We start from the raw sequence: 21,274 nt of genomic DNA, 5'->3' as shown, positions 1-21,274 counted from the left end.
GTAGAAATAATAATTTTGCATTTATTTCAGCAAATAGCAACACATTATGCAACACTGGTACTGCCACACCAAATCAGTGACTACTGTTTAGCAGTCAAGCAGCAGCAGTGGTAAATCACTTTTATTTACCTCATTGAGGAGTAATGCGTACCTGTCACTGTTTCTGATTTCATGGACTTTCCCTGATTTTCCCACATAATTTTGCTCTGTCCTTTTTTGATTTGCTGGGAATCATTCAGGATTACAGTCAATTAAACCAGACATCAGAGTTTTATATTTCTTATTGTCCAAAAATGCATGTTGATGCAAAAGGTGTTATTCTATTAACTTTTTAAGTGAATTAGAGTAATATTTAAAAATGTGTTCCTGATTTTAAGCATTCATTCTGCTATTACATTTGGCATTGCACAGAATTCTTCAGCAAAGAAGTTGAGATTTATAGCATATGGTGTTCTGCCAGCATTTGTAAAACTCCATGAAAAAGAAACCATCCCTGAAAATCAAAAGCATCAGCTCCTCTTAAAATCCAAGGTGTGCGCTGAGATCAGCCACTCTGGGCTGCTGACCTCTCTATTGCTTACCTTCCTCATGTTTATTATCAGCTTCATCCTAACAGGGTCATATCACACACCTGTTCAGGTTAAAGAGCTTAATCATGAAATTAATACATTTTTTCTCATTTTCCCCAATGAACAGAAGCTTCTGTGGGACATCCACGCAGTTGAGGATGATTAAGGAGGCCCCTTGCAGCCACAAGTAATGCAGGTCCCTAAAGCTGGCTATGTTGTTAATTTTAGTGAACAGAATGTCCACCAGCAGGGTTTAACTAAGCCAGGGCACTGTGTCAATGGAAAAATATTTAATGGAATTGTGAAATCTGATACCCAGACAAATAATGTATGTGTCCTGGTGTTACTGGGTGTGTGCACATAAAAACTTCCCTACCCCCACCCCAGAAAAAAAGACAGTCAGTGACTATAAATCCCTCAGGTGTTAGACTGGGGTGAAACCAGAGGTTCAAACTGCCACAGTCATGTATTTCAAGTGACTGCTGACAAACATATACATAGCATACCTCCTCATCCCTAACCCCCAAAGGTAGCCACCTTTTTACGTGCCTGATAAGTGATTGTGAGGAAAGTGAAAAAGTAATGATTACAGTAATGTATTCTTTTTTTTTTTTTTTTTGCTCCTAGACACTATACTGCTCCTGTACAAGACATAGTAACTTTCTTTGTACATCTTTGAGGTCTGTGAGAAAATTGGAGGAAACAATGCTTTAATATTGCTACATACTCAACTGTGCTAGCTTGCACTGCAAAAAAAAGTTCTAAGCTCGTTTCCTGCCTTTCCTGTAACTAATCTAGTCCAGATACAGATTTGTTGTATTCAGGACTGTTTGTAAGCTTCTGAGCCCACCCCCCACCAAGCCTTTCTGTATTGGACGGAAGCCTTCTAGCTTATCAGTGGGAGTGGTAAGCACTAGGTAGCCTATCTACCACAAGATCACTTCTGTGGCTCTGCTCGACAGGGGCACAGGAAAATAATTTTCTTGGGTGGCGAAAGCCAGGGTACATTTTTTGGCTAGGCTTATATAGGCCCTAGGGCCAATAGCCTAGTGCCTACCTATGAACCTATAAGAGGACTGGTTTCTGGCCAGGAAATTGTACTTTATTGGCTGATTGGACAGTTTTTCCATCTCTTTCAACTTTCTGGTTTAAAAGTCTGTGTTTGCACTTGTTTCCCACCCTTCCTGTAACTAGTCTAGTCCAGATACAGATTTGCTATGTCCAGGACTGTATGTAAGATTCTGAGTCCCCCAAGCCTTTCTGTGTTTGAGGGAAGCCTTTTAGCTTATCAGTGGGAGTGGTAAGCACTAGGTAGCCTATCTATCACAAGAGGAGTGGTTTATGGCCCATAAATTGTAGTTTATTGGCTGTTTGGGCAGTTTTTCCATCTATTTCAACTTTCTGGTTTAAATGCATGCATTTGGGCTTGATTCCCACCTTTCCTATAACTAGTCTAGTCCAGATACAGATTTGCTGTATGCAGGACTGTTTGTAAGCTTCTGAGCCCCCCCCCCCAAGCCTTTCTGTGTTGGAGGGAAGCCTTCTAGCTTATCTGTGGGAGTGGTAAGCACTAGGTAGCCTATCTACCACAAGATGAGTGGTTTCTGGCCCAGAAATTGTAGTTTATTGGCCATTTGGGCAGTTTTTCCATCCCTTTCAACTTTCTGGTTTAAAAGCCCACATTTGCGTGGGTTTGAGCTTGTTTAAGTTCCATGCAGCAGTGTCGAGCTGAGGTAAAGTATTACTGGTGCCAGAAAGTCTGCTTTTCAGTTTTTTCCTTAGATCTTGCTAGTTCTTTTTCTCTTGCACTTCAAATAGACTAATCACTTTGCACTTAAACAGGTTTTTGTAGCGATTATTGAAGCACACCTAAGTGCCATCAGCACCGGTCATTCTTCACAGAAATAGCTCCAGTACTTAGTAGTTATGACCACCCCTCCTGGCATGATTAAAGAGCAGTTCCCTGTGCTTTCTCCTATAAACCTGGTGCACTTGGGCATTCTAAGGTAGTATAGCAACTGCCTCATGTACACAGACGACCCTCTCCTCTTACTTGTGAGAGATGCAGTTATATCTCCAAATTGGAAGCTTTGCACTCTCCAGCCAAGACCAGACTAGCTGGTCAAGAGGAGAAGGTCAACACCTGCACCACACCACATGGAACACATAGCCCTCCAGAAAACCCGCTATCAGAGCTCTCACATAAAAACACAAACCACACACCCACCTTCATAGAGGCTCTCAATAGAAATGTATCCAAACAGCAGAGACCTCCAAGACAGAAACGCACTCGACCACCACAACACAGCACACACCACAGACACATAACTCACCTCCACGGTGTGCCCATCAACCTAAGCCCCTAAAGCTAAACACCTTGCCCAATTCACTAATCATAGGTGACTCAGTAGTGAGGCACACAGATGTCCCACTCACTAGGTTGAATAAGGAGAAGGTAACAGTCAGCTGTCTATCAGGTGCCAGAATCTGACACATAGCACATGCACTCAGATCACTCCACAACAAGTACAAGTATGATTCTGTCACTGTCCATGTGGGTGTGAATGACCTGAGATGCTCTTCTTTGGACTGCATAAAAAGAGACATGGTGGAGCTCTCGGATTATGTGGCCTAGGCAGGTGTACACTAGTCCTGAGCAGTATCCTACCATCACCCAGAATGATACCGCAGTAAAAACAAAAAATGATTGACTTCAACAATTGGCTAAGTTTCTGGTGTCATTTTAAGGGGATCCAGTATCTGTCTGCTTGGGATGACATGATTGACAGACCTCAATGCTTTGCCAGAGATGGCCTGCATCTGTCACCCCTGGGTTTACGGGTACTGGCTAAGGCTTTTGCCACCCCTATAGTGCCTTTTTTAGGTAGTGTTCCAAAGACCAAATTACCACAGTAACAGCTATAAATAAATGCAATCTGAGGGTCATGCTGCTCAATGCTAGAAGTCTAAATCTCAAGATGCACTCACTCGAAGCACTCCTCAAAATGGAGAACATCGACATTTGTGCTTTAACAGAGACCTGGTTTAAAGCAGCAGAAAGCACCCTTGTGCTACCAGCCTATAACTCATTCCACACCTTTTGGCCCCAAAATATGGACCGAAGCTCCAAAGGCAGTGGTGTCTCCATATTCATAAAGGATATGCACACCTCCTGTCTAGTAGACCAGCATAACACATCTGAGATACTTCAGGTACAACTAACATTGGGTAAGACGGCAATCCAGGTCATAGCCTGCTATAGGTCCCCAACCATGTCCCTAGACTCTCACTCCACATTTCTAAGCACCCTGGAATTTGTCAAGGTCCATCCCAACACTCTCTTACTAGGAGACTTCAACTGCCTCTCCATCAACTGGGAAAACTACTCAAGCACCAATATACTGGCTCAATGCTTCCTGGAATACATCAATTCCAGTGCCCTGGACCAGCTCATTCTGACCCTCACTAGAGGAAGCAACATATTTGACCTGGTTATTACTAACATGGGTGACCATTGCTCTACACCATAGTCAATCCCTCTCTAGTCAGATCCAACCATAAACTAATCATCATGGAAATCCACATCTCACCCACACCCACTGCAAAGGTAACCACCTTGAAAAATTTCTCCAAAGCTGACTTTGGACTCCTAAAAACAGAGGTTGCTAACTTCACGGCACCCATGCCAATGGAAAATAGCTGCATGACTGGCGAATCATACACCAATGCACTGTACGAACATGTACATAAATGGATGGAACTAGCCATACCCAACAGAACCAAGACACTCTCCTCCAAAAAAAAAGGAAGTCAATCTGGTGGTCCCCTGCCATTAATAAACTCTACAACAGAAGGAAGAAACTGTTGCAGAAAAAGGTGAAGTCCCAAGACTGGAAAAACTCCCTTATTAGCCTCAACAAAATGTTCAGATCCCTCATCAAATCCTCTAAAGCCAGCTATGAAGGCAGAATTGCGGCAGACACTAAAAACAATCACAAAGCCTTCTATAGCTATATTAAGAACCTCCACGGCGCTAACCAGATTTGCACTGAGTTACTGTATAATGGTACCTCCTATACTGAGCCAACAGATATTGCCAACATACTGGCTGACAGATTCAGTGCCAACTTTACCACCCCCCCAAGGGCCAATCACAATTCTGGAATAATGCCAGGTACCCAGCATTACTGCAGTGCAGGTTAAAGCTGCATTGTCTAAGGTCAAGAATACAGCTTCCATGGGACCCAATAATATCCCTGGCTGTGTTCTACATGAACTACAAAGTGAAATGGCACTACATCTGTGTGCCCTGTTCAGTCATTGCCTCACCCCAGGCTTTGTCCCTACTGAATGGCGGACTGATACAGTCATCCCACTTCATAAAGGAGGAGTAACTACAGACCCTGGGAATTATCACCCCATTAGCCTGACAAGTCTGATATGTAAAGCTATGGAGCACATCATCATGGACCTGATTAACAAAGATATAGGAAATCTCCAAACTCTAGACCCCACACAATTTGGCTTTGTAAAAGGGAGATCATGCCTGCTCGACCTGGTTGACTTCTCTGAGTCAGTCACCAGGGCTGTGGATGAAGGTAAAGCAGTGCATACAGCCTACCTCGATCTGGCCAAGGCCTTTGATACCATTTCTCACTCAGGAAGTATTGATAAACTCAACAAACTAGGCATCAACCCCTATATCACTAGGCGGGGTGCAAATTGGCTCACAAATAGAACACACAGTGTAAAAGTAGAAGACACCAAGTCAGACTGCCGACCAGTCAGGCATGGAGTCCCACAGGGATCAGTCCTAGGTCCTTTCCTGTTCGGCATCTACTTCTCAGAAGTCCAGGCCAACACAAAGGGACTCTGGCTGACCAAGTTTGCAGATGACTGCAAACAAGGAGCCATTATTAACTCTCCAAGTGATGCAGACATCCTACAGAAAGGCCTCACTGAGACCAATGACTGGTGTTGAAACCATGGCCTTAAGCTTAATGCCAAAAAATGCATTGTCATCCCCTTTGGTAAAAAAACTAGTTCCCACTAATTACCACATTGATGGGAGCCCACTGAACACTGAAGGCATTATAAGAGATCTAGGGATGCAGGTTGACATCAACCTCTCCTTCGACCACCACATTGCCACTGTGGTCAGAAAGTCCTTCTATGTGACACATCTCATTACCAAGGGTTTTGCATCTAGGAAAAAAAGGTCACCGTCTCACTCTACTCTTCCCTCTTTAGACTAATCATCGAGTATAATGCCCCATTTGGCATGTACTTCATTAGATACCTGCAACAGCTGGGGAGGCCACAGAAGTACCTCACCAAGAGAATCCTAGGCATTAAACAAATATCCTACACAGACAAACTCAAAAGATTCCAGCTATTATCTGTCTAATATCACCTACTTAGAGGTGATCTCTGCTTGACTTACAAAGCCATGTCTGACCCTCTGTTAGAAATGCTACATTTAAAGAAATCCCAATCCCCCATACCACACACTCCAGAGACCTCATCCTCACTACCACAATCAACAGAACATGCTGGAGGGACAGGTTCCACTCCCAGAGACTGCCCATTCTCTGGAATAGACTTCCCATACATGTCAAGCAGAGCACTTCATTGTCCCTCTTCAAGAGAAATCTTAATGAATGGATGGGTAATAGAAAGTTCACCCTGTGGATCGCTCCAGTGACTCTACTTGATAGAGGCACTGGAAATTAACATTGTGCGGCACGATGCCAGGGCACTTCTATGGGCTAGGCTTGTAAAGGCTCCAGGGCCATTAGCCTAGTACACACCTATGAACCTATAATGACCACACCTTGATAAATGGATACACAGAGTGGTAGAATGTAAGATGTGAGATGAGCAATTTGGATTCAGATCAGGATACAGTACAACTGACTCAATGTTTGCAGTGAAACATATAGCTGAGAAGAAGCTAGAGATGAGGAAAGAGTCCAAGTGGGCATTCCTGGACTTGGAGAAAGCATATAACAAGGTCACAAGAAATCTGATTTGGGCAGTACTGTGGTGGTTCAAAGTCCCATTGGTGGAATTAGTGCAGGCTAATGACTCAAGTACGAACAGTGTTTGGTCTCACCAGGGTTCATCTCTGAACTTGGTACTGTTCATACTGGTGATAGATTACATTAGCAAACAGGTAAGAGGGGACAGATCATCAAAGTTGCCATACGCAGACAATGTGGCATTACAGGCAGACTCTGAACAAGAACTTCAGCAAAGGGTAAGGGAATTTAATGCAAACCTGAAGGCACTTGGGATGAAACTAAGCACAGATAAGACAGCAGTAATGGCAGCAAATTGGGGAAATCAGAAGAAGCTAATAACTGAGATAGAAGAGAACATAGTAGAACATGTTAATAGCTTCAAGTATTTGGGAGGGGTAGTTGAGGAGAAGAGAAGTCTGAATTAAGAGGTCAAAGCTAGAACCAGAGGGCTGCAGCCAACTGGCATAGAGTCTCAGGTGTAGTGAATGGCAGACAAATGCCAAAGAAGCTGAAAAGTAAGGTGTACAAGACAGTGGTGTGACCAGTACTACTGTATGGTACAGAAACCTGGGCAGTAAAGGTAGAGCTGATGAAGAAACTAGAGGTGATGGAAATCAGAAGTGTGGTAGAATGCATACTGTATGACAGATGAAGAAATGAGGACATAAGAGCAGAAGCCCAAAGTAGCTCCAATTGCAGAAAAGATCAAAGAGAACAGATTATGGTGGTTCAGACACATGTACAGAAAAACAGAAGACAATCTGGTGGAGAATATTTGGGACAGACAGGAAGAAGGTAAGAGGAAATGAGGACATCTGGTAAAGAGGTGGATGGATTGTGTGACAGAAGATCTGTGACAGTCAGGCATGAGTGTTGAAGAAGGCAGGAGAGCGGCATTAAACTGAGAGAGATGGTGACAGTTAACACGACAACCCGACTCCATGTAGAAAAATGGGAAAAAGGGGATTGATGATGATGATGAAGTGAAGCCTGCTACTTGGTAAAATGCTGTTATTATAACCAGAGAAATCTTTGAATTTTAAAGAATATAAAACTAAGAGTTGTTATTACCCATATGGTTTATTAAGTATACAAGATTGCTGTACTAGCTTTTGTAAGTTTGACAGACATGTTACAAAATAAATTGCTGTGGTTGGGGGCCTCCCAAGAACAGCCCCCCCCCCCCCCCTGCAACCACAGGGTTCAGTGGTGTTTAATCCGGCTATAAGATCCTGTGGTTATTGCTTGGAAATTCAAAGAAAGAGAGATAAAGGAGGGAACTAGAAAGGGCAGAAAACATGCCGAACAACTGGAAAAGGATGGAAGTCTTGAGGTGCATACCTTAAATATTGTCAGGATGGATATAATGGTATATAAGAATTTAGATATGAACCTGTGAGGTAGAGGGTAATGGAAGAGAGTTCTAAGATGAATTGGTAATATCCTCAGTTTTATTTGCAGACTCTTTGGACTGACCTGACAATCCACATCTGTAATTTTGAAATGGTAATCCCACATTCAGACTCATCCCAGATAACATCATTTTCACTTTTGGGTCTGTTCAAAACAACGTTTGACCTATACAGAGAAGAATTTACTCTTGAATAGTCTGTTCTCTTTTTCTTCTGCCTCTGAGAGATGTTTCCCTGGTGTTGAATGTTCTGTACAGCAGTTTTCCTGAACTTTTTCTCTCTCTCTGTTACTTAATAAAAGATGCCATCTTGCTTATTTCATTTGCATCCAGGTTCTTACTGCTCTTCATCCTTTCTTGAGTCTCATCATCCTCCATAATGCACATTCTTTTACTCTTCTAATTACATTTGATTCATTATCATAAATTCTACTCTGAGCTTTGCAAACTGATATTTTTCCATATTGTTGGACCTTGTCTGATGCAAATTAATATTATATTATTACTGCTTTACCCATCTGTACTTTTTCTACTGTTTCTCCAACCCAGTCCACACTTCTCCATTGCTAGGACGGTCATCCTAGAAACACTGGTTCATTTCTGTAAGTCCAAACTAATATTGTTGAAAAAACTTTTATATTTATCATATGATATTTAATTCTCAGCTCTAGAAAAGATGAAGGAAAGAATCTGCAGAAATTCAGAAAGCTATAAAGCAACAACCTGTGAAAACATTGCAAAGAATGACTGGAATACATAGCATAGCTCCTCAATGACCGGATCTCAAAGTCCTGATATACTACTAACTCCTGTAACAATGAAAAATGCTTTCTTTCATTTCAAATGCAAAGTTATTCAACAAAGGTTATGGCAAATGGGGATTTGCTTTTTCTCTGCATACACCAACCTTAAGAGTTAGTTATATTTAAGTTTAGTGATGTGGGAAATTATATTTGGTTATGCTTCCTAAAAGGATGCTTTATAGTTTTTTGAATTTTGTCTTGCAGATGTCAATGAAGTAAACATTTGAAAGCCAGTTATTCAGTAACTGGTATTCATTCATTTATACAAGTAAGATGAATGAATTTTGCATTCAGAAATAAACATATAAAATGTATCAGCTCAATGGAAATCAATGTAAATCGTTCAGACAGCAGTAATCATTATTCCTCACTAAAATGTAGACAAAAAACAAGCAAGAAATGTCAGAAAATGCCTCATCTCTAAAACAAGACTTTGCTATACTCAAACATGTGATGCCAGATGATGGCTATTTATAATATAATAAGATATTGGCAGTACTCTGAGTATGTGCTGCCTCAGACAGCATCAGGGCGTTTAGTTCAGTTGGAGGCTAAAAGGATATTTTTTGTTTTGTATGTCAGTATATAGCATTATAATTGTTTACCATACTTGTTTGCATCTTAGCTACTGGCTTCAAGACTATAATATAAACTTGAAAACATTTGTTTGTTTATTAACAAGGTAAAATAAACTTGTCCTTCTAAGGCCTTTTTCAACTACAACCTGGAGCACAGTGGCAAGGATAAATACTATACACACATGCACATGTTGACACGGTTTCACTTTATAATCACGAAATACTAAAATATGGAATTTTATTATTTCCAGACTATAAATTCGAAAGTGCTGATATGCAAAACTGCATAATGTTGAATGCGGAAATCTCAAATCCATCATTGTTTTGTCGCGTTTGTGATGTATGGTGCAGTTTGTGGATTTAGCTGGGGATTCAGGTAAGTGATGTTTTTGTAAGGGTATTGGGTAGGGATTTTAGTGTGTGTGAGTATGTGTAGTGGTGGGTTTTATATGTTTGTGTGCTTAGTGCAGGGGTGTGGGGGGTGCAGGGCGGCTTGCCCCCCCTGCTTATATGTAGGGTAGGTGTGTTTGTTATGTTGTGTTGTGTTTGTGTGTGTTGTTTTGTGTGTTGTAGTGTCATTAGGTCAGTGTATGTGTGCTTGTTTGTGTGGTGGTGTGTGTATTTGAATGATCGCGATTTTGAATTTCACAGTTGTGTGTCAGTTTTTTTGGCTTTTGGATTTATAGTCTCAAGATACTAAAATTCAGTATTTTAGTATTTCAAGATTATAAGGTTGTGGACACACACACACGTATAGTGATTTTTTTTTCAGTTAAATGAAAACTCCAGAAAAGATGAAGGAAATACAAAGGTTTTACAGTGTTTGTATATTAGATAGATAGATGATAGATAGATAGATAGATAGATAGATAGATAGATAGATAGATAGACAGTTGGTTGAAGGTAGAACCAAGGAAGTGTTCCGTTGACTGGTTACAAATAAATAGCAAGTGCAAGAACGCTGAGTTCACGAACCCCTGAAATGAAAAATCACTACCAAAAATAAATATATACAACAACAACAATAATAATTTAAAATCATATGTATGCATGAATTACTTCATAGCTAACAAAGGTTTAATAGATATATAATCATTAACCCCGGTGGGGTCGAAGCATCAGTGTATAATTGCCACCAAATTTCTTTGTAAACCAAGGTGGCTTTAATATTGCCACCTCTGGGGTCTAAAGCAATATTTTCCAAAATGGCAAATTTAAAACTGTGCTTGTCCCCACACTTCTCTATATGTCTATACAGGGCATTATTTGCATCCTTTCTCTTGATACTGTATAGGTGATCATAAATACGTTTTTTTAAAACTTCTTTCAGTTTTCCCTATATAGTATCCTGGACATATCAAACATCTTACCAAATATATAACAAATTTGGAATTACAGTTGCCTTGTTTAAATCTAATCCTGGTTCTGTTGACATTGTTCAGAATAGTCCCTTCTTCATTTATCACCTGACGTTGATTGCAACTACCACATTTCTTAGTGTGCTTCTTACCACTATCTATTCTATATTATCCCTCCTTCCAAATACATCTTAATGTTGCAACCCATTTTGTACACAAATGAAGTGTTGGGACCTATAATATTCGCAATATCTTGATCAACCATCATAACATTCCAGTTGCTGGTCAAGATGGTCATAACTTTATTCGTGTGTGGCCCATATTCCAATACACATGCCCTATTGAAAACTGTGTTAGTGGAACTAACCCGTTCCACCCCAGTAATTGTCCCTTCCTTACTATTACCTCCTAATAATGGGGTATATTTGTGTCCCCATTCCTTAATGACATAATTCCTCACATCTTTCATCATATTCATACTATAACCCCTTTCTTTAAACAAGTCAGTGATGAAATCCATTTCTTCTACCATCTTTGCATATTCCGATGGGTTGCAACATTAAGATGTATTTAAAAAGAGGGATAATAAAGAATGGAATAGACAGTGGTAAAAAACTTACTAAGAAATGTGGTAGTTAAAGTAATTCATGTATACATATGGTTTTCAGTTATTATATTTAGATAGAATATTGCCAATGATACAAAAAGATGTTTCAAGGACAGTTGTTGTAGTTATTTTTGTTGTACAGTTATACATTTGAAAGTTATTCTAGTAAGATTTTCATTTTTTATTTTTATTTGTGAATTAAGTATTTCTGGAGTAAAGGGTGAATTTGAATGAAGATCTGGGTTCAATACAGTGAAACAGTTAATAGTTATAGTAGTTTTAGGGTATATCTGAAGTATATATTTTTAAATGTATTTTTGAAATGTGTTTGAACACATTTTAATGCTTTGAGTGGATGTACATTTGGAATATAATAATATTTTTTATATGTATTTTGTGAATGTATTTTTTGTATGTAATTTTGGTGCACATGTCACTTTAAAACATTTTATCTTGGATTTTGGCGCCAAAAGCAGTATTTAAACTGTAATAGATTTGTACTGCGATGTTCTGATGAAGCCCACTTCCATGTGGGTGAAAGCGCTTAACAAGAAGTATTAAGAAGATTTTTTAGCCAACTTTTTTGTTGGTGTGTATCTTTTCAGCCAACTTTTTTTGCTGGTTCGTTTTTGTTGGTGATATTTCATCTCATGGGTTCGTGGACTCACTGTTCTTGCACTTGCTATTTATTGGTTGAAGGTAGAAAGAAACTGTATAACCAGCATAAAACCCATGTAGAAATAGTGAAAACAAAACACACAAGATTCCACACATTCAGTTACCAGTGGTCAGGACTGAATTGGAAAACCCCCATATAAAACAGTTGTTTAAGTACTCCAGGTTTGTAGCAGAATGAGCAGCTGAACTGACAACACAAAGCATTTCAATTCTATTTCTGGAAAGCAATCATCCCTTTTCTTGAATTTCTGCACCTGTTAATTTACAGCAGAACAAAAGGGCTGACAGTATAACACAGTAAACAAAACAACAAAAAACAAAAAAACAGCCCCCTGCATTAATAGGTTCCTGGATTGTCCTGAAAAGAAGCCATTGAAGGTGGGCTTACCTCAATTAAATGAAAGAATATAAGATGCTGAGCATAACCCAAAATACCTGAATACAAGCCAGCTAACTAATTTTGAAGCTGCAACCAGATACAGTCTTATTAGACTATAGCAAAACTTTGGATATGTCACTACTTACACAGCATAAGTCCATAAACAGAGTGGGACTTTTTTTTTTTATTAGCAAGACAGTGTGAGCTGTGTGCACAACTCAACCTAATCTTCGCATTACTCTTACTCAGTGCCTTACAGCCTTAGTTCATCCATTGCCAAATGACATAGACTTTGTCCAGCTGCTATTGAGACATCTAGAGTGAAAAAAAAAAATTCATGCATGAACAAGAAGCAATTCAAATTCTGCATACTTTCTTTTTTTTTTACAGGGAAGAGTGCAATACTTATCCTGAGAAGGGCAACAGGTCAGAATGAGAATGCCACAGATCTGTCAGTCCATATATAGTGTTATGGATATACTTGTGCACTTCTAAACATCTATATATATATATATATATATATATATATATATATATATATATATATATATATATAATAATAGTTGTCAGTGAAATGAACTTTCAGTGAAATGAATTTCAGTGAAATGGTGTCAGTGAAATGAAAGTCAGTGAATTGAAAGTTCAGTGAACTGAAGTGAACCCATATATATATATATATATATATATATATATATATATATATATATATATATATACCAACTCCGAGATCACTCTACAGTGGGGAAAGGACAAAGTCCTCAATCCCCACTGTGCACAATCCTGCAAGGACTTAACACCGGCAGATGCAATCAAAGTAGTTTTGATCACTTCTGTTGGTGTTAAGACAAGTTAGAGATTATGAATGTTGGATTATATGGAGCATTTCTAGTGATATATAGTGAACTGCTGTTTAACATATGCCTGCTGCATTAATAGAATTGTATCAAAATAATTTGATCTACTTTAGAGTTCACAAAGCATGCTAATTACTATCTCCTTGGCTTGGCAGTATAAAGCAGGATTACAAAATGATAATTGCCTGTAATAGATTACAGTATCACAATGTTCTCCACACTTTCAATGATAGTATCTAACATCTCATTGCATCCCATAGTAATATAAACATTCTTCTCCCCATACAACTTGCCTTCAGTCACAGCTTTATGTTATATTTCACTTGGGCTCTCCTCCTACATTTATCTTGATATCTAAAGTATGCATGTCTGTAGTCAAATTCATCCTTTTAAATCCCAAAAGAAACTCATTTCAAAACATATTGACCTCACAAATAAACATTATGCATTATGTTTATTATTATTATTATTGTTATTATTATTATTATTATTATTATTTTATCTCCTGGTTGTATTTCCATTGCTTATCCAGGTATTTGCATGTTTGCTTATGTATCTTTGTACCTGTTGGCCTCATGTGTATCATTTAGCATGAGAGCTAGCTAGTTAAGAAGTAAAGTGCAGTAAAAATTAACTTTAAGAATGCTGACACTACACCTCAACTCAAAAGGCTAAGAATATGATTTTGATCAAGTTATGTAATTGGATGTGATGAGTCACTCATTAAAACGGAACCTGTGCTTAACTTTTCAATTGGATAACCTCTATATAATACAAAGGGGTATAATCTTAGGCATACCATTTTGGGTACTTCTAAAGTTAGTTCTAACTGACTATTTATGGTGGGCATGCATGGAAAGGTTTGTCTCTCTTCACAGGAAACAAAATATGAGTGGAATGTTACTAGATAGAAATAGAATTATGCACAGAAAGATGGTGGCAAATAGTTTTACTGCCACTAAATCTCAGACTGAATGTTGAAAAGTTACTAGTAAAATAGACAATGCAAAGATGAAAAGTATGAAAGCTCTACAACAGTCCCTTTGGAAGACAACAGTATCCGAGTGACACAATGGAACAAAAGAAGGGAAGAGTGACTCAATAAACAGTAAATACATTTGTGTATCTTAGTGATTTAAGGGGAAAAGGAGGAATATATTCTTTATAGAAATGCACGGGGAGAGAAGGTAACAGAAGTCATGGAGGAAACCAGTGAGAGGGCTGCTTGGAAGTTTATTTTTTCCTCCCCTACAGAAAGGGTTGTAGATGCATATACAGCTTATATTAAGAGCTGATGCCAGTAAGTAAAATGGTGAGATTCCAGTACACATAGGAGAAACACATTAGAATAATAGACAATTGAATTACTAGATTTTTTTCAGTTTGCCAGAGTAAACTGGAAACATCTAGTGATTATTGGGAAATGACAACATTTAAACACTGAACGTGGATTTTTTTTTTTATCTACTAACATAAATGCTTTAGTTCACATGGTATATTGGACACTTGGCATGTTACTTTCGTTTTTATTACTCCCGCTAACTGCACCCTAGAAAACGCGTGATAGATATTTCTGAATTATGTCTGCTCACCTAAAGTGCTTCAGAATAAACAGATCGGTGGTAAGATCAGCAGAAACACTTTTAAATGATTTTGCTCTATCTGTTTTTTGAAATGGCCCCTTCGTTGTTGATGCACCAAAATCTAGTTTATAAACGTTCCGTGACAAAATCGTGATCTGTGGTCCTGATAATAGTCACAGTAAAATGCCTGTTATGCTGTTTGGTCGTTCTTAGGCTGCTATTGTATTGTTATATAAGCAATAAACTATCGGCAACTGGGTAGTCTATGGTAGGATAACCACGCAGGCCTCAAATGGGCTTTAGCAGGAAATTTAGCCAGGGAGTTTTATCCACTCAAGAAATGATGTAATTCCACCATAGCACATTTATCGAGTGATTTATCACCACAATGAAATCAATAATTGTAGGAGGTTTTACACTTTTGTAATGAAATTTCATCTGGATCGTTATGACGAAGTAAGAATTCAAATAATATACTCTTTGTTATTCTGGCCCTTTGATTACTTTTTGCGCGTATCATAATGAACATAAAAGGTTCTTAAATTGCATTACTGTTACAGTAAAAATACGAAACACCATTGCCTTTGCTGAAGTCGATGTGATTAGTGATAAGGTAGGGAAAATATATTAGCATACTGTAAATTCGGTTAGAATCCCATTTTAACGGTCTCAGCCCCACACCCCCACCCCAGTGAGACAACAAGTTCCATTATAATATACCAGAATATATTGTATTTTCTACAGGGTTATATAAAGAAGCAGCCTAATAAAAGGTGACATGATGCCAGAAATGCACTAGTGTTACACTAGGCCCCACTCTAAACCACAGGATGCAACGATTAACGTCAGATGGGTCAGAGCTTGATGGGTTAGCCTAAATGAAAACTTCAAAAATTCATGAGGCTTTGCTCAGCTCTTGTCTGCCTTGTCTTGCTTGGGTAGTCGAGTGTGGTTCTCTAGTTTCATTTTTTTTTTTCACAAATTAATCAGCCAAACGGACTGTTGTATTACTTGGTCGGGGGTGTAGAGTGACTAGGAAGTGTTGCTTTGTGAGATATCTCCCTTGATCAATTTTTTAAAAAGTTCAGTGGAAACAATGAGGTATGGCTGGATAATATATCAGATATCTTTAAAAAAAACAGGACACCGGATCCTACCTGTGCAGCAACTGCTAGATCAGATGTAGCAAGGTGAGCTCCTGTTTCTCTTCAAGTGTCTCTCATTCTAATTACTAACAGCAGGTCAATGGGTAGACGGGGGCGAGCCCAGAGCAGTATGGGTTGCTGAGCAGTATAAAAGCAATCAGAAGACCCCCATTTCATGTGTTCTTAGTGTTGGGCATCCTACCTCAGCTCCTGCCTGATCACGTATGTTTCTGTGAGTCACAACGGCAACTGGAACCGAATAAGGAGGTGTTTTACTTGTTCTCTCAGAACAGTACTTGGCCCTCAACTCCCCACCCCACCTGCTCATGAAAGAGGAGTTCAAGCTTACCATCTGGACAAGTCAGCTTTATGAATGAAGCGGCTACGCGCCCTGAGGTACAGTATAAGTTGATAGAACAGCTGTAGACAGAACTGTATGACAATTGGTGTTTTGAACAAGAACAAGAAGAAAGTAGACACTGAACTACAATTTTGGAGGGAGGATGTTGTCAATGGGGCGGGATCAACAGTAATGTGGGACTCTCCCATTCTTTGTAGCAGATATACCCAAGAGCAAGGTGTTTTGTCAGGTCACGGTACAAAGTGACATCCGTAATGCATACTTTATCCCTAATGCTGTCCAAGTTTTGAAAATATTACGTGCGCGCACACGTGCATGTGCGCGCGCGTTCGTGCGTGCGCTTGTAGAAGGGGTGGATTGGAATATTTTTGCACCTCGACTTTGGTGGCTATTGTCAGAGGGATCCGGGAAGTTAGTTTTGTATGTTCTCCTAGCACAATCGTTCTTAGCTACCGCATCAGCTACATCAGAATTCTCACTTAGGAGTGAATGTGCTAGTGAAATTCTGTCAGGGGAACTTGTAATTTGTGACTAACTAAAGGCGATAATTTTGTGGCTTTTAACCGTGTTTTGACTTCTAGGCTTTATATTTCTATAGCAAGCATTGTTTTTTTGCTGGTTATCATCGAGGTGACTGTGAAGTGAATGGGCGTGCTTAGGTATACCCCATCGTAATGGGTGTGTTAGCACTCCAGAACCGTCACACTTTCATGTTTCACCAGTGGTCGCATGGTCTGCATTTAATGCTTTACTATTGTCACAGATTTATTTATTTACATTATTTATTTGCCTTTTTTCTCGACTAGGAAAGTCTGACTGTGCGAGTCAGCTCCTTTTCAGTGGAGGCCCAGACAGTAAAGCTCTAAATATACATTGAAGAGACTTTATTAATATGATACATTGTTACAAAACAAGAGGTAGCAGCAGCTAGGACAACACAAGATGCAGTAGAGATGTTAGTATGTATATTTGATATACAAAAGTTCTTTGTAGTATAGCTGGTATGGTAGGTAGGGATTGCTTTTGTTTGTCTGTACTGCAATTAGCATATAACTGAGCAGTAATTGTAGCTGTATTGCAAATTGCCAAAGTTGGGGAAATAATGGTATTTGTTACAGTTAATACAATTTACGCCATATGAAGGGGCACAGTAGGAAGATGAATGGTAATCCTGAAGTAGCTGAGCAGTAGTGACATAGGTTTTGTAGATAAGATTTCACTCGGGTTTATTTTGAAGGCTTTTTTTATCTTGAGAATCATCTGCATTCAGACAGTGCACTAATATTATTGATTACTTTACGTAGGGGGAGTACTATTTATTAAGAGAGTGTCAGGAGTTGTGCAAACAGTAGTGAAGTGTTGCCTATTTTTTAGGTGCGGGGCTGGGACAACTTGGGGGCTGCGGGTACAAGACCCGATTATCCGATTGTGACCACGGCCGAACTCGGTTAATGTGGCATTAGTGTGTGACTTTTGTTCAGTTTCACTGTAGTGTTCCTGCATTTGCATATGTGTGTTTGACGCGTTAAACAACAGAAAGTCGTTCAACAAAAGCTTCTCGATATACTGTGAGCATTAAAGTGAAACGGAAACACTTTACACTTGTCTTCGTAGAATGTCAGGCTTGCACAATAATGTCTGCAAATTCTATAAGAGCGTGAATAATAATAGTGACTTATTCTGCAGATTGTTCAACAATTTGGTAGTTTATGTTTGCGGATGGATAGTATTTATTAGATAAAAAGTAGCAGACCCATGTATGAATGACTAATTCAAAGCGCTTTGCCTAAAGCGTTGCAATGTGACAGGGAAGGAGGCCCTTTACATCGTCTGGCTCAGAGCGAAAGTCATGATAATAAAACAATGGATGCAACACAAGTAAAAAAAAGGAAGAAAAAAAAACGTTTGGGTGGCTTTTGTGTTTTGCTTATACCTCTCAGTGTTGCCTTATTTTCATGCTATGTCTTTGATATTGACTCAGATGTTAGCTCTTAATCCCTCCTAAAGCTGATGACTTTGGGAGAAAAGGCGGTGAGTTACTCAATAACATTTGACAGTAGTTAGATTGTTGATTTTTTTTACTTCTGAAAATTGATACAAATTCACATTCTCTTGTTCGGTCATTGTCTCTGGTTAGCATTATTTATATTTTAACAGTGCCCCCTGATTGTTCTCTGGTTATTTCTGCATTTGTAGCTGATGCTGCAATTTGTCCCGGATTCATTGAGAGGTATTCTACTTTTCTATCATGTTCATACAACCCCTACACCAGAAAGATCATGTTACCTGCCAGTATAAGTGCCCGTTTCCTGGTTGATTTTGGTTTCTTGTTCCCTTTGTGCTTGTTGATATTGTTGGCGATGAATCGCTGAGATTAGAAAAGCTTGCTACAAAAGTGATGCTCTTAGTTTGAGCTGTACAACTTGGTGGCATTTTATTGAGCGCTTCTTTAAATATAGACACGTGGGCGCTGGGGCTGGACAGCTCTTCTCTGGTATAAGATTACCTGCCTTGAGGGGTTGGGTGGACGGGTGGGTGTAGGGCGAGACAGAGAAGAGTTGTAACTACAAAGCAGCCATACTTTCCTGAAAGGCAGAATACAGTGCACGCCATCTGGCTCGTGTATTTTGAATCTCAGTGAAAGAAAGGTTATATCACAAAAGGCATGCATACACATATGACCTTACCTCTTAAACTCTTATTTATTTATTTGCAGTTTGTTTACCAGGATAGTCCATTGGGCGGCAAAGAGTCCGTTTTCATTGGTGTACTGGGGAGAAAAGCTCCAGAGAAATACGAATGCACAGTACACAAAAAAGTACAAATCTTTAGTACACACTTCTAAAAAACATTGCAGTGATGGTAGGGTTGCCACCTTTTCAAATACCCAAAGTGGGACATTTTTTGTAGAAATGTCAGATTTTGCAGGACAAAATATATAACGTCACTTTTTTGCCAAATTAAAAGCTTATTATTGTAGCATTTGAGTTGCTTATGCTATTTCATATAACATGTAGGTGTTTCAGATAAAAAATAACTGTTTTATGCAACTATTAAAGAAAACTTAGAAATATATTTGTCCTAAAATGTCAGGACAGTTGCCATTTTTTTATTTTTTTCCACAGGACACAACTGCCCAAAAAGGGACTGTCCCTCGCAAAGTGGGACATGTGGTAACCCTAAGTGATGGTAAAGAACAAATCAACACAAATTTGAATTACCCCAATTGCACTGGATTTTTTTTGTGCATAAGGTAATTATTAGTTGTTAGTCATATGCATCCCTAGTGGTGGAGAAACTAAGGAAGCAGAGGTAGGCACAAGAGTATGAAAAAGAAGGAAGAACGTGTAGTCAGGATTAGGTAGGATGGGAGCAAGAGCATTCCCATTGTGAAGCAAGGTGTGAGTGCAGTGAAGCTTTGAACAAGGGGAGACTGCAAGTGGTGGCGATGGGAGAAGGGAGAGAGTTCCAAAGGGGAGCTAGAGAGAAGGGCATGAGGTGGTTCCCAGCTGGATGTGTCTGTTTGTGCAATTTAATAAGGTTTTGACTATTTGATCTCAGGAGTCGATCTGGTTTATGCATTTTAAAGGTGTTTGCTAGGGAGGGGCAAAGAGATGGGTTATGAATGAGTTTATGTGCTTGGATAAGTTGGGTATGTTAGGAAGTTAGGTAGCTCAAGACAACCTAATTGGTGGAGGGAATTACAGTGGTGGGAAGAGGCTGTGTGATCTATGGCAAACTTGGATATTTTGTTATAGCAGGATGAGAGTTTTGATTTGAGTAGGGTTACCACCTGTCCCACTTTGCTAGGGACAGTCCCTCTTTGGGCAGTTGTGTCCTGCAAAAAAAATGAAAAAATAGCAAATGTCCTGAGATTTTAGGACAAAAATGTCTCCTATATTTTCTTTAATAGTTGCATAAAACAGTAATTTTCTATCTGAAACATTTAAATGTTATAAGAAACAGAATAAGCAACTTAAATGCTACAAGAATAAGCTTTTATTCTGGCAAAAAAGTGAAGATCTGTCCTTTGTACTGGCCAAGGGTATGTTTTGCCCTACAAAATTTGACGTTTCTACAAAAAATGTCCCACTTTGGGTATTTGAAAAGGTGGCAACCCTAGATTCGAGGGAAGATCGTAGGTTGGTGAGGATAGTTGCTCTATATAAAAGGAGAGGATAAGGTATGTTTTGGCTAGTGTAATCCTGGTGGAGGGAGAGATAAAGTGACTGCTACCGTAAAGCATTCCACGTTTTTTTGTGGGTCTTTTTGATATTTACATGTAGATGCTTGATTTTAATTGGTCATCAATGTTATTCCTAGTAATTTTGCATCAGAGACCATTTCTATGGTAGTATTATTTTTGCTGGTAATTATGAAGGATTGGTGGATCTTATCTAAAAAAAAAAAATAGGGTCAAAGCTCAGCATAATGAGCAAGAGCAGTGCAAAACCAAGGCCATGTTACGCCTCCATTGTTAATTTTTTAAACAAATATTTATGATATAACCATCGCATAGTGTTAATGCAGCAATAGAACATCTAAATATGAAATAGATTTGAACCATGCTGCAAGCTTCCAAAGTGTGGGTTGTTACTATGTGCTCCATATTTTGCACATTTACTCCATATTATGAGAAGACAGTGTTCCACATTTTGAAGATGGAAGATTGAGAACATTCTGCCTGTCAGCATGCATTCCCTGAAAACTGAAACATCTCTTGACTCTAGGTGATAGAAGGATTTAATCATTACAGGTGACACTGCCACCTAATGATGTCAGTCTTTCCTGTTGTGCAATAAATAATGAATTTTATGACGACAGAGCAAAACCTTTCCTTGAGGCAAATTCAAGGGCTGTCTGAAAATCACCGAACACTGGTATTTGCAGTGTGGGTGTGTTCATAACATCACGCATAATACTGT

The 21,274-nt window shown here is 39.1% G+C and overlaps 1 long non-coding RNA gene across 1 annotated transcript in view; it reads left to right on the top strand.

The window, feature by feature from the left end:
* Positions 1–16,108: 16,108 nt before the first annotated feature.
* The window catches only part of LOC122815960, a 161,148-nt gene continuing 155,982 nt past the window's right edge, over positions 16,109–21,274 (top strand). The window contains exon 1 of the long non-coding RNA XR_006367019.1: positions 16,109–16,384. This is a non-coding gene — a long non-coding RNA (uncharacterized LOC122815960). The remainder of the gene's footprint in view (positions 16,385–21,274) is intronic.

Source organism: Protopterus annectens, chromosome 11.part0 (assembly GCF_019279795.1).
Source record: "Protopterus annectens isolate FY-2018-M chromosome 11.part0, PAN1.0, whole genome shotgun sequence".
Taxonomy (NCBI): Eukaryota; Metazoa; Chordata; order Ceratodontiformes; family Protopteridae; genus Protopterus; species Protopterus annectens.
The sequence above is the reverse complement of the archived record's forward strand: the minus strand, read 5'-3'. Positions and strand labels throughout refer to the sequence as shown.